This window comes from Centruroides vittatus, unplaced genomic scaffold (assembly GCF_030686945.1).
Source record: "Centruroides vittatus isolate TY-2023 unplaced genomic scaffold, ASM3068694v2 contig_474, whole genome shotgun sequence".
In the NCBI taxonomy this organism is placed as follows: domain Eukaryota; kingdom Metazoa; phylum Arthropoda; class Arachnida; order Scorpiones; family Buthidae; genus Centruroides; species Centruroides vittatus.
Window position 1 is genome coordinate 2,473,961 of NW_027122266.1, and position 18,007 is coordinate 2,491,967.

The following is an 18,007-nucleotide window of genomic DNA, read 5'->3' on the forward strand; positions in this document are numbered from 1 at the left end:
ATCCTAGGAATCTATCAGGTTGTAAAGGCGAAATTTAGACATTCGATGTTGGTATATAAGTAGAGTAACCAAGGTGCATTTCATCAAATATTTCATTAGAAATAGACGCATCGATAATGTCTGACAATATGCTGTTTTCGAAAAAACACATTCGCGTGTTGTTTCTCTATCACTTCAAAAGTGACCACAACGAAGGCTTGCGATCTCATTTGCAGGGCATTAGGAGAAGACACAGTCAACAGGCGACCTCTACAATTGGTTCAAGATTCAAGATTTCTCGCTTCAAGATGAACCCTATCCAGGCAGCGATTTCACCATTAATGGTGACATTCTCCTAAAACTGACAGACGATAATCCACCGATAACGATAACTTTCTGATGGTCATCATCACAACAGCTTGAAGGTTCCTATACACTCCAAAAATTGACAAAGTCCGATACCATCACAACAATGCTCTAGCATATAGAGCAAAATGACATTAGAGAAGCTGATCAGTCTGAGATGTAAATTTAAATGATGTTATTTAAAAATTAAATAATATTTAAATTTACATCTCTCAAAACATTACTCAAAGACAAGTTCTAGATGTGCTGAAACAAACTTTAGTAGAGTTCATGAGATCAATTGTGAAGAAACACCAATAACTACTTCAACGCTAAATTTATAATTACTGTAGTTAATAGAGAGGTTGAGACCGAAGTTTTAAACGCGAAAACGTGTACGTCGGACGTTGAGCGCCGCTTTTCTGTAATCCTATAAGTATGACAATGGCGTTTGGAATGTCGAGCATGATTCCACTGACTTTCCAAACGCCATTGTCAAACTTCCAGGCTTACAGGAAAGCGACGCTGAACGTCCGACGTACACGTTTTCGCGTTTAAAACTTCGGCCTCAACCTCGCTAATAGCTTAATAAGAGTTTTTACTCGTTTCTAATCATTTGTACAGAACTATAAGCAGAAATATACAATTAATTTAGACCAGTGATCTAAACTGAATAAATTAGACTTATTTATTTTATTATGTTTTATAGATAACATTGTTTATATAAGTAGATAGTAAATTACTTATAACTTCAAATACGACTTTAAGAGGATGTAGTAACTACTTATAGTTTATATCCTGAATTCGAAGTTTGTCTTGATTAAATTCAAATTTCTCTATAATATTATTTTATTCTAATAATAAAATTATGTCAATAAAGAAATTCTATATTTTTTTGTTTCCGGATTATGTTGTATATCGCCTCTCCATGTGAGTCTGTCCCAAATATGTATATTGATAGGTTATTACTCTGTAATTTCATTGATGTACCATATGTCGTGTGTACTTGATAAAAATTTAGTCTAAATTAAATTTATTCCCAAGCTTTATTTAATAAATAAATTAAATTTTATTATAATACATTTTTATATATCATCGAATACACTTTTATTAATTATTTAATCAAATTTTGCATTTTAATTCTTGTCGAGCTAAAAAATGACCTAATAAGATTCCATATGCAAGATTTAATTATTAATTAATATATATCGGGTTGATTTTTATGTGTAATTATTAACTATTTAATTTAACACCGAATGATTAAATTTTTTATAGTTATAACTGGATAAAAATGAAATACAGAGTTTATGAGGTACAAAAATAAAAACGCAGAAGGTTAATTTCGGTTGGAGGAAAAATCGAAATCTTATTAGGTCATTTATATTGGATATAATTGGCAGTTATAGCTAAGTAGGCTTAATAAAGTATGAAAAAATTAAATTTGTTTTAAAAAAACGAAAAGTTAACTTAAAAAACCTCCTTTAAAACACGCATGTAATAGAAATCGGCAACAAAGACCTGTAGCCCTGAGTTCGAAGTCAAACTATACAAATTGTTCCTACCCAGAAAGCGAAGACGTTCGGTTTTATACAGATCGTTAGAATTAGAACTCCACTAACTTCGTTACATTTTATCCCAGATGAAAGAAGTTTGTCATACTAACTCTTAGCATCCAACTGCATCTTTCATTTCCCAATTAAACTATTTATTTCTGAAATCATAAATTGCTTCAAACTGTTATTATTAATAATTCTTTTCTTGTATTTATTTGAAAATTTCGGATGTGGCTATATAGGTGAATAAAAATAAATGTTTAAAGATTAGAAATATAACCTTAATATCCTTTTTTTAAAAAAAAAATTATAGAAATACATGCAAGCTTAATAGTCTTTCGCTACAGTTTGTAAAATAATTAGTTGGCAGTGAATTGGTTTCACACAGCTCTATTATATTGACTGCTGTCTACTTTATGAACCGTTCACCTGCTGAGTTTGACCGGAAGTCTTCCCAGGAATTAAATAATAATAATGCTTAAATACCTCATATCGCAAAAGTAAGAATGTTTTTGTTTTTCTTACGTCACTTACATTTCTATAATTTTCCTATGACGAACACCATTTTGAAAAGTATATTAAAGCGTTTATTAATGACATCAAACTTACTGATGCGAGGTCCCGGAAGAAATTCGGAATTTAGTGTTTAAATGTTAACGAATAAAACAGTTAGACTTTCACCTATAAAAAATAAAGACGACGCATTTTCTCGCGAAGACAATTGAATTTTTTTTTTTTTTTTTCTGTCAAAAAAGGTAAACCAAAGGCTGGAATTACGAAGGAGAATTTGAAAGTTCGAAGGAATTTAATTTAATCGGTATCGGGTTGTGCGTCGATAACGACCTTTCCCGCGACCCAAAAACGTTTCGAATTGTCAACTGGAGACAAGAGAAGACCAATCGGAAAGTGATAAGAGAGATCGTCGTCCAATCGGAATGCGGAATCAAAAAAAGAAATCTTTTAAAAATTCGTGTTTCAAAGATACGAGATTTTTTCTCCAAAATCTTGATTAAATTCTTTTCTCTCCAAGATCCTCGTTCCGAGGAATTAATTCGGACATCTCATTCCGAAGTAGTTCTTTCTACTGAACCATTGCTACTCAGGATACGATCCATCGGTCTTAAAAGTTTCTTTGTTGTACAGTATCTCGGTGGACGAACACCTTAACTGATCCGAACTTCTCACCTAATCCACAATTTCACCGGAAAAGAGCCACGGGACCATCGACCCATAGGACGAAAGTCGCAATGTCGCTGTTGTCGTTGACGACAGCGACATTGCGACTTTCCCTGAACTCTCTCCTTCGACTGAACCAAGTTGAATCCTTTATAGACGAAATTAACAAAAATCTTGTATACGTATTTTTTCAGGAAACGGAATCAAAATGTAAATGGCAAGCCTGATTCAGGGTCCAAATAACACCCACATACGATTCTCTCGACCCTCTTCCATCCCGAAAATCGCGTACAGTCGGCGATCTTACACTGTATCTGTAGGTAGAAGGAGTCACTAATGTTTACTTTTTTCTACTTACAGATCCAATACATAGTTTTTCAGTAATTTTCTGGCGTTTTGAACTTTCCTTATTCATAAACGAAACGTTTCTTTTCAAGTAATTTTTGCATTTAAATATACTTTTTGATGTTCTATTAAATAAACTCAGTACCATAAATTTTTTAATTTTAACTTTTCCAATTTAAACTTATTCACATGGAAAAAATAATATCGTAAGCTTATTCACAATTAAAAATTAACTCGGATAATGGAAAATGATATATTGATTGAAAGATAATATAAAAAATAATCGAATAACAACAAAATTACCATATACAATTTCATTCGCATTCATATAGAAAAAAGTTTTTTTTTAAGGAAACATGCAGAATATGGTTATAATTTTATAACGTTATTGATTAGATAAAATTATAAAACATATATTCGAGATGCGATATACTCGTACTTACACGATACTTATTACTGCTGTTATCGAAACAATATATTTATTATAATTTGAAACGTAAACAGTAGTAAGTTAAACGATCATAAATAGATTATTTAAACGTCCAGTCCGTCTGAAAGATTTTATAATCAGAAATTGCAATAGAAAACTAAACTGTTGCTTCCAAATTATATAATAGTGAAAAGTTTTATCTTATGAAACGGTTAGGTGCAGACAAACGTCTTGTAAAGGTAAAGTTTGTCTTAAACAACTGCTATTTCCTTAGAATTTTAGTTGTTTTACATTATAGAAGTACTTACTTTATAAAGATATCCTCTAACTTAGTCGCCGGTACTAATAATAACAATAAATAACTTTTATTCCGGTGACAAAACGTTAATAATTTGTTAAACAAACACTTTCGACCTCACCCAAGGTCTGCTTCAGGTTATAGAATAATTCCAAAACCGGAATGCTAGGAATAGAACGTTTTTGAATATTAAATGTAAAATATTTCGAACATATAAAAAAACAAAGAGTTAACTGTTGTAGATATACAAGTTTACTATATACATATAATGCAACCCGTGTACTTATTATTTGAGGGTGCAGCATACCAATAAATAATATAAGCTGAAGCAGACCTTGGTCGAAAGAATTCGTTTAACAAATTATTAAAGTTTTGTCACCGAAAGTAAAAATTATTTATTGTTACTTACTTTATATTTTTAAAATATAATTTTAGACACTTATTTTAATTACAATATGATATATATAGACTTATTTTACATAAAAATTGCACATTTACACATACACAAACATAGAATAATGTAAGCTAGTTTTGAATAATCTTATAAATAAAACAGAAATTCTCTGTTATTTCGTACCGTTTCTTTCTTCTATTTCCTATGGCAGTTATAGTAACTGTTATATACTTTGATTTCTCCCTGCGCTATTATTTTAATATAAACCTTATCCAACGAATTTAATAATCGAAATATTCACATTTATCATAGAGTGCTTGTGTTCAGCAGCTGTTTTTTTAGAATAAAGTAGGTGTACACTTGTTATTTCGTTTAAAAGTTTACATTGTTTAAAAAAGAATTTTATAGGCCTATACAGTGAACGTCGAAAATTCGGACTAACTGGGACAGGACCTCATCCGGATTTTCAAATAAACACTGCGTGTAAATTAGCATTTCAAAGAATCACTATATTTAAACAAAAAATACACTCATAATAATTTTAAAGTTAAAAGAATTTCGAAATTCTGAATGAATGTTAGAACATCAACAACATCATTGAATTGTTTTGCTACGTTGTTTAAGAATGAATTATAATTGTTTTACTAATAAATCTGTTACATTTTTAACATTTTAAGTGAAGAATAAAAGTTGAAGACAATTTCCTGACAAGATAAAGAAATTGATAAATAATTTGATGAACTTCATAATAATAAATCTTTTATAAGCTGATAAATTAATAAAATAAATTTAATGTTTTCAGTTTAAAGCAGAGGTGTCCAACCCGCGGCCCAAGACAAGTTCCAGTGCGGCCCAATAAACGTGTAAACAAAATCAACAAATTTTTTAATTAATTTTTTATTTATTCATTTCAACGGCATATTATGTGGAAATGAAATATTTTCAAATACTTGGAAATGTGTGAATGAGGAAGGAATACTAAATAAAGCTGGAGTTGTGACTCAAAGGATTATAGACCCAAATTCGGCGATAGGAGAGAAAAGCCAAAAGACAAATAGTAGTGAGAAAGGTTAAATAGACCTTCTGTTATGCAAATATTGACCCTTAATTTTTCAACCTTTCTCACTTCTTTACCTTTTTGTCCTTTCTCTCCTTTCCCCGCATTTGGGTCTATAATCCTTTGAGTTCCAACTCCAGCTTTATTTAGTATTCTTTCCAGCGTTGCAAGATTAAGCTACTTTGTGCCCTATTTGGCTACCCTTTATTTAGTTTGGCGTAAGAAATATCATTTGGCGCATTGGTTACTTTTTGGGCTACATATTTTATAAATATATTAGTTGAATAAAAATGCACTTTAAAATGGTGTTTTGTCGTTTTTATTAATTACAGACCCAAATAAAACAAATATTTGTGTTTTTCAAATAAATTTTTTTGTCTCTTTTATAATAAATGAATTTATCTATTTCTTAGTTAAAATTGAAAGTGTCTGTGGAAGTAAATTTTTTAAATATCCTTATAAAGTTTTAATACTTATTACTATAATCTAGACATATTAACTCTTAAATATACTTGTATATTTAAGGATTGTTTTGAGACACAAGTATATTATAATTTATAAATACTTGTGTCCCAAAACTCTATGACTTCTTCCAATGTGGCGCAGAGAAACAAAAAGGTTGGACACCCCTGGTTTAAAGTGTCTTACTTCATTAACGTCTAAATTTTAAACTATTAAAACCGATAGTATTGATATAAATGTCTTATATGTTTTTATATCTCTCTGTGATTTTTACATTTTCTTACAGAAATGAAAGTTTATACTTTTTATTTCAGATTAATGTTCAATTCTTTTTAATTATGTTTAGGCACAAACAGTGGATTGATAAGAAATATGATTGGTATTACTAGAAAAATTTTTTTATTATAAAGAATTGATTTAATCTGAATTCTAGCTTTATGTATATTCATACCGTAATACATGTTTATTAATTAATAAATATAGACTATAAATAGCTTTCTTTTAAAAAAAGAAGAAAGAAAAAAAGACAGAAAAACAAGAACATTTGTATTTTGTCCGAATTTTCCTAATCAGATGTTGTCGTATATTTTTCCTATATAAAAGTATGAAGTAATAGACGTTAGTAGGATTTGCTCTCAGACACAAGTAAAGTACGTATGCATTTCAACTTATCAACTTTCATGTAGTTTAATGAATTTTTAACGTGCATAATGTATATTTAGGGCATTTTAAAGCGCATATAGCAACATAAGTTAATATATAAGGGGCAGTCAAATGAAAACGAGACAGACTATATAACGAGTGTGGCGCGAATGTTGGTAATGCAGGTAGGTGTGTTTATAGAAGTGCCCTCTATTGGGAATCAGGAAGGAACAGCGTGAACGTTCACCGCTCTGCCGTTTGTCTGTTAGACGTGTTCGAAGTGAGGTCGGCAAGTCGTGTGTGCGTCCGACAGCACTATGGAAGCCCGCTGCTCGTTGACTTTCTGGAACACGGCGCCACGATTAACGCACAGCGGTACGTGGAAACTTTGCAAAATTTGAAGCGTGCCATCAAATTCAAACGCCCGGGAATGTTGACAGACAGCATCATTCTGTTGCAGGATAATGCCCGCCCACATGTTGCCAAGGTTGTTTTGACTATGCTGCAGAAGTTTCGCTGGGAAGCCCTTACACATCCTCCATACAGTCCCGATTTCTCCCCATGCGATTTCCATATTTTTAGTGTCCCGATGAAAGACATTCGTGGCCGTCGATTTGCTTCGGACGAAAAAGTGCACGCCTGGGTACGATCATAGTTCCGTAAGCAACCGCAAACATTTTTCTATGAAGGCATTGACCGTCTTGTCTCACAGTGGGATAAATGCATTAATAGTAATGGCAATTACTATTGAAATAATAAACAGTTTACTTACTTTTTTCCCATCTGTCTCGTTTTCATTTGACTGTCCCTTATAATATAACGTATAAATAACATTATATTATGTTATTTATACGTTATATTAAGTACATACATATATCTGGAATTTTTACGTGCATGAATATGCACATATATTGGGGTATTAAATCATATGCCTCTGTGTCCTTTTTAAATACTAAACTATATAATAAGTCTACTCGGACTTATTAATAGAACTTATTATACCGACGACTTGGTTCAGCAAATTTAAGAAAACGTATAAAAAAAATAAAGACTGTTTTTTCTGATAAGTTTTCTTAAATTTGCTCAACCAAGTCGTCGGTATAATAAGTCCTATTAATAAGTCCGAGTAGACTTTTAAATACTAAACATATATTGCGGTTTTTAACTCATAAATTCCGCCCTTAGTGAATACTGTTTTCATTGTTCTCTATATTCTTAACTAGTCTGCCCTCTTATCCTGAGTCTTGTTGTGCACATCAACTAGTAATGTGTAGGCTCTTCCTAAGTTTGATAAAATACAGCATAACTTTATTGTTTAAGTTTTTCTCATAATAAGTTATTCACTACGCAGATGCATTTATTTATTTTATTTTATTTTATAAATTATATTGTTTATACATAGTAAATTACTTAAAATTAATTCGTGCAACTGTCCCAAATATGTATATTCATAGGTTAATATCCTCAAATATTGATAGGTTAATATCCTCAGATACTGATAGGTTATTATCCTTCGGATGATCTTATCTGCATACCGGTTGCATGCGTATTTGATAATAACTTACTCGATAATAAATTTATTCCAAAGTTTTAATTAGTATCAAAGATAAAATCACAAATCGTGAACTACTGTAGATTAGGGTAAATGAATGTTAGATAGCGAACGCGTATAATTACTGTAAAAACTAAAAAGTACCGCCTGCCTCGTATTAATGTATTGTGATACTTTGAAAGCCATGCTTGCTACGTGCGCCGTTTATGCGCAATTTCTGAAAAATAAGTGAAAAAATCTAATGTTTCTGTTTCTGACTTGCAGCATCATTCTGTTGCAGAATAATGCCCGCCCACATGTTGTCAAGGTTGTTTTGACTACGCTGCAGAACTTTCGCTGGGAAGCCCTTAAACATCCTCCATACAGTCCCGATTTCTCTTCATGCGATTTCCATATTTTTAGTGTCCCGATGAAAGACATTCGTGGCCGTCGATTTGCTTCGGACGAAAAAGTGCACGCCTGGGTACGATCATAGTTCCGTAAGCAACCGCAAACATTTTTCTATGAAGGCATTGACCGTCTTGTCTCACAGTGGGATAAATGCATTAATAGTAATGGCAATTACTATTGAAATAATAAGTTTTAATAAGTTGAAATAATAATATTGAAATAATAACGTTTTACCCAAGTTTGTTTACTGTAGCCTGGAAAATCTTAAGATTAGTGGACAACTTTTGTAAATACTGTAGACCCCCTATAACGCGAGTTCATATAACACGGATTCGTATTACACGGCGAAAAAATTGTGATCGTGTTCATATAACACGCTAAAAGAGACTCGTATAACACGGTAAAACGTCATCGCCGACTCGTGTCGCGACAAGATTGGTCGAATCTGGACCAATAGCGAGATATTGTACGAACCGTTGAGTTTAAACGAGCACTGGACCTACTAAAAAACATTTATTATTCAACGGCCATAAAAATTATATTTTTATTAATAATGTCTCCAAAGTCAGTTATTTTTCTGCGAAAAGTTCGCTGATCAGGAAACACGTGCCCGCCGTTCGATGAGCCGCTCCGCGACAAAAACAAGCTTAAGCAATGGCGTCGTCGCACGGTGCACATTCGGTAAGTAATCCTATAATTTTTTTGTTTATAGCATAGTTTATGTGCCGGGCTGTGATTGGCTCATGTATTTAAGTGACTCGTACAACACGGATTCATATAACACGGAACGTATCTACCGTGTTATAGGGGGATCTACACTCTTTTTTGTATTACTGATGATGCTGATTGAGCACTTATGTAGGCCTAGATGTTGTTGATATTAATTACGTTTGTTTCTGCATTTATTCATCAGTGTCCTGAGTGATGAATGGATGTAGAATGTCTTTTATGAATGAAAGTTTGTATATATGGTTTTTACAGTTTATCTTTGTACATAAAATACAGTATTTGCATTTAGCAACATTTTTCATATAATTGAAAAAGTGACATTTTTCCAGTATTTCTTTGTTTCTCTTTCGTCACTACATGTTAAGAGCATCATATCGAATGTGTCTATTCTTTCCGTATTTTTACTGAATAGATCTGCAATTTTAAGTTTTATTTTAGATTGTTGTCTTCCACGTCTATATCGATTAATAGTACAGTGGGTGATCGGTTAACGAACATAATCCGTTTCAAGACTGTTCGCTATCCGAATTGTTCGTTAACCGATTATCGATTTACCATAGGTTTTTATGGGAATTTGATTAACTCGTTCTGGAGACCCCAAAAAATACAGAAATATATACTTTCTTACTACGTTTATTTATATGTAATAATAAAAATACATATATGCACAGTCTTGCATTTTTATTAGTCATGTTTTTCCCGTTTGTGGGGGTTAAACAATCTGTCCGGTGTCGATTGCTTTTCTCTCTTATTCAGGAATTTTCAGAATTAATTAATAGCATTGTAATTGTAGAGATCCCTGAGCCTATTAACCTCAACCTGGTTCGGATGCCATTCTAAGACGTTGTTCTGACATCTTCCCACTTCTTTAAAAGATGTTTAATAGCATTAATCTTCTTTTTCAGAAGAAAGCATATCTCGCCGAGTTTCTTGGCGTTCTTCATTCAAGAGTTCTTGGCGTTTTTCTGTCGTCAGATCAGTTTCATGATCCATTATAAGCTCTTCAATGTTCTTAATTTCTCAGATGTAATTTTTGTTACTCCTTTAGCTGCTTGAGTCTTCTTGATTATACTATAACTTTCTTGGATAAGATTGAACTGCGGCCTACTGTAAACCTGTTCAAGCCATACTGTCCAGCAACATCAAACATCAGACATCTTTTGCCCACTTTCTACTTTGCTATTATACTCCCACCTTTCGAAAACCCACGCAATACTTAACGAGTAGTATGTCGACGTCTCCTGCGCTCCGAAAAGTTTCGAATTATTGCTTGAAGACAAGGGAAGACCAATCGGTATTCATTATTTCGTCACTTCTTGTGTTTGTTCTGTGAGGTGTTCGTTATACGATTTGTTCGTTAACCGATCACCCACTATATTACAATATCCTACAGTCTAAGTAAAAATTATTTACAAAAAACATGGCCGGCGTTATTACATTTAATAATATAAAAAAATATAATACGACATTACAAAGTTAAAAACTTTGTGTCTTGTCCTTCTTTTCGCCGTATTACACCATCAGCAGTCCTCACAGTCCCTCGGAGACGACCTTTCTTTAGAGGCTACTGCCTCCGTGAGAAAATGCAGAGTAGGTAAAAGCGTCCTCTGGTGTTGTTGCCACAATAAAAATATTACATATTTTTATTGTGGCAGGGACTGTGAGGACTTGAGGACTGCTGATGGTGTAATACGGCGAAAAGAAGGACAAGACACAAAGTTTTTAACTTTGTAATGTATTATATTTTTTTTTATATTATTAAATCCTACAGTCTGTTGAAAGCAGTAAAACTGTCTGCTTTTGGGATTCTTTTCTTTGTATCTCACTATTAACAGTTCATTCCTTACAAGTATTTACTTTCTCCTTCATCGAAGTGTTGCTTAACTAGTAGTGAGAATTTTTTTTTCTATTTCTTATTATTCAAATCAAGTGGATGCTATGTTTATGAAAATTCTCCACCAGTCATATGCTTGTGTAAAAGTTTTTCACTAGTAGGCCTATATTAAAACCTTTATTTAAATTTCCCATTTACAATAGTATTTTCACTACCACATAACCTAATCCTTTTATTTCTTTTTCTCTTCATATCCTTCTATCTTTTTGTGAGGATACAAGTTTAGAAAATATTGTGTTTAGCAGTCTTGCATCATGCAAACTTTAATGCCTCGCTTGTGATGGTGTTTATTCACTGGATACCGGAGCATTTGTGTACATTACACTTATTTCGTCTATACGAAGGATGGCAAACTGCGGCACGTCGGGAGATATCTGGCACGTAATATATGCAGTTTCGGTTTATCACCTGTCCTTTTTAAATCATCCTTTTCATTTATCACCTGATCATTTTTTTTAAAATCAGCTTCTCTATATTTATGCTACTTAAATCACATTCATTTAATTTCTTTGAATATCTTTATTCGAAGTCAAATCTCGAAGTGCATAAACATTTTTAAACATAAGTATGTTTACCACATGACACATGGACGCAAAAAGTTTGCCATCTCTGGTCTATGTAAAGAAATCATTTTGGATGATAATTTTTATTTTGTGGCCCTGTGAAAAATGACCCCACAAGATTTTTTACATTTTTGGACTCAGAAAACCTTTAAACGTCGAGAAATGCAGAAAAAATTCGAAGAGTTTTTCAGTATGTATGGATGTTAGTGTCTGTTTGTGTGGAGGGAGCCCGATTTTGTTCAACCTTTTGAAGCTTAATAATTCCTGTGTTTTTCGTCGAAAATTTCTGAAATTTTGCAGGAAGTTTGGATTGATGCTATTAAATTTTGGCGGTTAAAGGTCGACGGATAGGGAGATAAAGAGAGTCCGTGTGTCATATCTTGAGTAGAGGTCGATTTATTTTATTTGTTACTGGCATTTAAAATTTTTTTATAAACCATCGTACCTCGAATTAAGTTTTTTTTAAAATCATTTTATAATAATTAAAATTATAAAATGTTCTTTTAAATCAGTGGTTCTTAACCTTTTAGTGATAAGGGATCATTTATCAAAATTTTTCTCTTGCCATGGACCACGAGCTGTTTGGCAGTAATATAAGTGCTTATAAGGTTGTTCTATAAGTTAAACACGTACAAAATTATTCGGAACCAAGAGTATTATATTATTTGCGAAATGTTAGATTAATTATATTATTTTAGTGCAATTTTTGTAACTGCATAGTGTTTACCAACTGCTGGATTGTTTGTTCAGTGCTACTCAAAGCCAAACGCATGTCGGCACTGGCATCCAACTGATTTCGATGTTTATTTTTAATTATCAAAAGCACTGAGAATCCTTGCTCGCATAAATATGTGGTTGAAAATAAAGTTAGGTACCGTAAAGCGATTTCTCGAATTTTAGAGGAAGCAATAGCTTTTTGGCTCCAAAAATCTTCAAGATTAATTCTGTCTCAAAAGTATCTTGCAGTTACTAGTGTGTGCATTTCATTAACTTTCTTGTGTTTCATCCGGCACTCAGAATAGTGACTATGAAAGGATTGCGGATCAGTTTCCGAATACCTTTGTCCTTGCAGTCAGGAAAATAAGCGATTGATTCATTTTTCAAGTTTTGCAAATGGATGTAATATTCTTTTGTATTTGTTCATTAATTCTAACACACTTCTTTCTGTGCTTCTATATCCGTTACGGAACGGCGACACCTGGCGCAAAAGGTTAATAACGCCCAAGGTATTTACTAGGAAAGTAAACCAGAGAGGTTTCCCGTTGCCATCTCTGAAACGCGATGTTACGCGTGGGAATAATGCCTTCCTGGAGTTCTTTTTAAAGGAAACTGCCCTATTCAGTGTACAAAGTGGAAAACCCGAAAACTCCAGTGCCACCTGTCGAACGCAGGCGGGAACCGTGACCAAACTCCCAGCGTTTAGAACAGAACCGCTCGGCCATTGGTGGGCATCTCAGCACACTGTCTGTTCAATAATAGCGTTCAATGTATTCAAACGAAAAATTCTCTTCTTTCAACTTTGCTGATATAGGTCCGATTTTAGCACGATAAACGCACTGATTTATCTTCAAATGCAAATACATTGCTAGTGCCTTCCAATTTCATATTTCCTAACCTTGCAGTTGAAGTTCAATATATTTAGTTGTGCAAAAAATCCACTAAATAAGCAAAATGTATTTGAAATTTTGAACTGACAGAATCGTCCTTATTTAATAATTTTAGGATGACTTCACGGACCACTTCGCAGTGTTTCAGGGAACACCAGTAGGTCACGGACCACCGGTTAAGAACCACTGTTCTAACTGATGAAGTTAACAAAAATTGACTGCAAAAGTAATTGCAAAGCAGGCGCGGGATGCAAATTCAATACATTTTTGCAACATTGATTTATATTAACATGTTTTACATTAATTTACATTAAAATACATAATTGTGAAATACCGTAAACTTACAATAGTTGTTGTGTAATATAATTAACATACATTAATTATTAAATTATATGAATACAGTATAACATAAATAAAATAATAATACAGGGTGTCCCAAAAAATATACTCACTCTTTGACTAACCATATTAATATATTAAGTTTTGATGTAGGTGTTTATTGAAAATATATGTCTAATAAGTTAAATTTGAAAAAATTAATGGCATTAGAAAATTAGTTTTTTCTCTAGCCTATTTTACTCATTCTCGTGTTCGCTAATGTTCAGATGGTTTCTATCATTTTCCAAACACAGCTGATAACGCGAACCAATGAATTCGACAACATGCGGAACATTTTATTTGGATTGAGAGACATTGCTTTCAATTTCTTCTTTTAACTGATCAATTGTCGCTGGTTTTGCGGAATATTGGAAGTGATAGTTGAAGTGATATTGGATGATAGTGAGTACACTTTTTGGACAGGCCTGTATATTTAAAGGTAAAATATCCTACTAAATAGTAACCAAAAACAAAAATAAATTTTCATACATTAACAATTAACAATTTAGTCCTTAGTTGTACAGACGTAAGCAGATGTGACGCTAGGGTCGGCACCTCTTCGATGCCTTGTTGGATGACACCACGCTGTCTTCATGGACACGGAAATTTCGAATGCGTTACGCGTTAGTTTTCGCGCGAGCGGTTGCGTCGTAGGCTTTCGGACACGGAATGGAGGCGGAAGACCCGGAAGAAGTACACTCCACAAGTTATCATTTAAAAAAATACCCGTTTATTAATCGATACTATCTTTTTACAAGCTATATACAGATGCTTAGATGCTTTAGCGAATGCTAATAATATGACATATAGAAGATGTAGAAGGGTAAACCTTAGGAATAAAAATCGTAACCCTGACCGAGAGAGAGAGCTCACATTCGTTCGCGGGACGATAAATACCTTAACACTTGATCCTCTGGCGTATCGATGCTCGTTCGATGGAAACCTCGATGACTGTCGGGGAAATCTTTATGGTTTATCGTTTTGTTTTAGCGAGCGGCGATTGGCGACGGCTGGATCGGCAGTTTGAAACACACACACCAATTAGAGTTGAGTTCGGTGCTAGCCAGATTGAGTTCGAATGTTAATCCAGATTTAGGGTTAAGGAGCGGCAGATGTGAGATGCGACACACGCACAGAAAAGTTTTACGATCGATGACGAAAAAGCCCCGATCGTCATCGCTCCTCCTTTTTTAAGGAGTCTCTCCTGGGTTTCCCATTACTTCACTCAGAGTTTTAGTGGCTTGGACCAATAATCGAGTTTTCACTCGTTGGTTCCGTGTGACACGTTTGATGTGTCACTTTTAACAAAGAACTAAGTCCGTGGGAAACAGTTTAATCGCAGGGTGAATCAATAATTTTTTGGAAGCAACAATTATCTTGGGTTGAACAACAAGAACCGAATAATAATTTAAAATATAAATTTTTCCCAAATTTTGCCCTATACTAAATTGTTCTTTAAGTTCAGCTCTCACAATTACCAACGTGATGATAATCACATTATAAGCGAAAGAGCATTTCCATTATTTTTCTTTTGGCTAATATTTATATGAAATGACGAAATCTTTATATAAGAAGAGGTAAATTTAATTAATTTTTGATGTTAAAAAATTAAATTTTTAAAAACTTTTTTTGATTCTAACAACAAAGTATTATACAATCCAGGGACGGATCTACATAGACATAATAGGGCTTAAGCCCTGGGCCCACAAAAATTGAATTATCATAAATTTTTTTATACTTTTTCATTAACAATGAGCACTTATGTGTAGTAAAAATAGTTAGGTTTTTTAACTCTTTGCTCCCTGTGGGTACTAAGAGGCCTCTTAGTAAGTCCCTCACACCCCGGCCAGCCCAATGGACCGACTGGGTGGTAAGGGACGGGCCCGACATATCCGGACGGACCACTCCCAGAAATTCCAGGGGATTTTTTCGATCCGTCCGATTCGATCCCGGTTTCCTAGAGAGCGGTAGTCTGACACATTGAGCGCTCGGTTATAGTTAATACGTTAGGTTAGGTTTGTACAAATGGGACCCTATCGGACTTCAATAAGTCTTAGGCCACAAAAATCCTAGATCCGCCCCTGTATACAATCACAACATTTTTTAATTTGTGTTTTGTCAAAAATTTATTGTGATAAATATGCTATTTACATTAGGCACAGTGGCAGATGAAATATTCCCAGGGGTTTTTTCGGTTCTTTGAATGGTAGCAGACAGTCTCGGCCATCCGGATCTCAAAATGATGACTGAAGTCTTTGAGGTCTAGAGTAGCAATATTTATTCCAAAATAATTGTAAAAAACGATGGATGGAGTCAGACTTTCTATTCTTCTTACTTTTTAATCTTAAAGTATAACGAAAAAATTATATTTTTCTTCCAGTTCTGACTTATGATATTGTATAACTAAAAAATTTTCTAAAACATTGTGTTAACAATGAATAAAAAGATTACAGTTTAAAAGGTAAAAGAAATCAACTTGCAGAGAAAAAACTTTTTATTTACTTTAACAAACTTCCCAAATGCATTTCGCCTCTTATGAAAGGCCTCTTCAGTAGGTTTGACTGTACACAGTCCATATTCCGACAATAACTTGTTAGGAGAAACCACTTATATAGTTCACAAAAAATTCCCAGCATTCCGCTGTTAGCATTCCCGTATTCAAATTTACATTGTTGTTTTGCATAACGATAGCAAAATGTTCCTTTACTTTCCGTTTTACATTGTTTTTTTCCCTAAAGACAATTTTTAACTTATTAGTATTGATCTGACAATTATTAATATTACAGTGTTGGAAGATAGGAGAATTACTAATTTTTAACCTTACAGCAGCCAAGTGTTCTGACAGTCTGATCTTCAGTCTTCGTTTCGTTTCACCGATGTAAAAACTGGGGTTGTTACATGTGCATTCTATTCTATAAACGACGCCTTCTTCTTCTAATAAATCTTTTTTATTAGTGCTTCTTATAATCATCATATTTTGATAACCTGTTATTTTGGGATGGAGCCAATCTAATTAATTTTTGATTAAAAAATTTATTATATTTCTCATAAATACCTTTTATGTACGGGAAGGATACATACTGCTTTATTTCTTGACGTTGTTTAACTTTAAATCTATTTCTTAAAAATCGGTTGTACCAGTCATTTAGCAATCTTTTTGGGTATCCATTTAGGATATATTTCTTATGTGTATCTTCGATTTCTTTTTCTCTTTGATCTATATTTGTTATTCTAGAAAAAATCTTTGTTATTTCCATTAAATATACATTATATTTTTGGTTTAAAGGACAATATGATTTAAAATTGATTACTTTCTTCGTATTACACAGTTTTTCAAATTTACAATATTCCAAATGATCGTCAAATCGTTTAATTGTTATATCTAAATAATTTAACTGATTATTTAATTCATGCTCTTGAGTAAATCTAATATTTAAGTTGATTTTGTTAGCTTGTTCCAAAATTTGCAAATGTGTTGTTACAGCACTATTATATATGATCAAAATATCGTCGACGTACCTCGCAAAAAACTTTATACCGTTCAACGTTGATAAAACCTTGTCCACATCAACATATAGATCTCAGCTAATTTTGGCCCTATTACGGAACCCATAGAAATGCCATCGTTTGACGATAAAAATTTTTATTTACTGTAAAATAATTTATTATCTAATGTAAAAGTGATTAAATTTCTCAGATAGTCAGAAACACCATACTTACATAAGCTTTTCACAATCATATCCTTATTGATGGACGGTACATAGAGTTATATCTAGGCATTGTTTATGTTCGGCAGACTTCTCTTGTGTGAAGATTTAAAAAGCTTAATATCAAGAACGGGTCATTTCGGATCGTAAGCAAGATATTTACAGGTAAATACAATAGAATTAATAAATTTATAAAAAAATATAATTTATGCCTATTAAAAGTTGATAAGTCAAATCAAATAGTTATTATAGATTTACACGAATTAGAAATTAAGAAACAAGAAATTGTATCGAAAAAATTTTGAAAAATTGGAATGACCCATTCATAGGAATACAACGAGCATTAACCAAGAAGTTAAAGAACTTGGTTAAAGAAGGTTTATATCATGCCATATCAAGTAAAGAGATACTTCCAAAGGAAAACGTAAGAATTTCCAAATTAAACAGTCCGAATTAAAACTCATAAACAAAACAAATGTAGACCAATTATAGACTTTCGATTTACA

General features: G+C 32.9%; 1 protein-coding gene across 1 annotated transcript in view; it reads left to right on the forward strand.

Moving 5' to 3' along the window:
• Positions 1 to 6,655: 6,655 nt before the first annotated feature.
• Positions 6,656 to 18,007, forward strand: part of LOC136977720 (arylsulfatase B-like) — a 29,264-nt gene continuing 17,912 nt past the window's right edge. The window contains exon 1 of the mRNA XM_067273271.1: positions 6,656 to 6,689. The gene's annotated coding sequence lies outside the window, so the exon portion shown is untranslated. The remainder of the gene's footprint in view (positions 6,690 to 18,007) is intronic.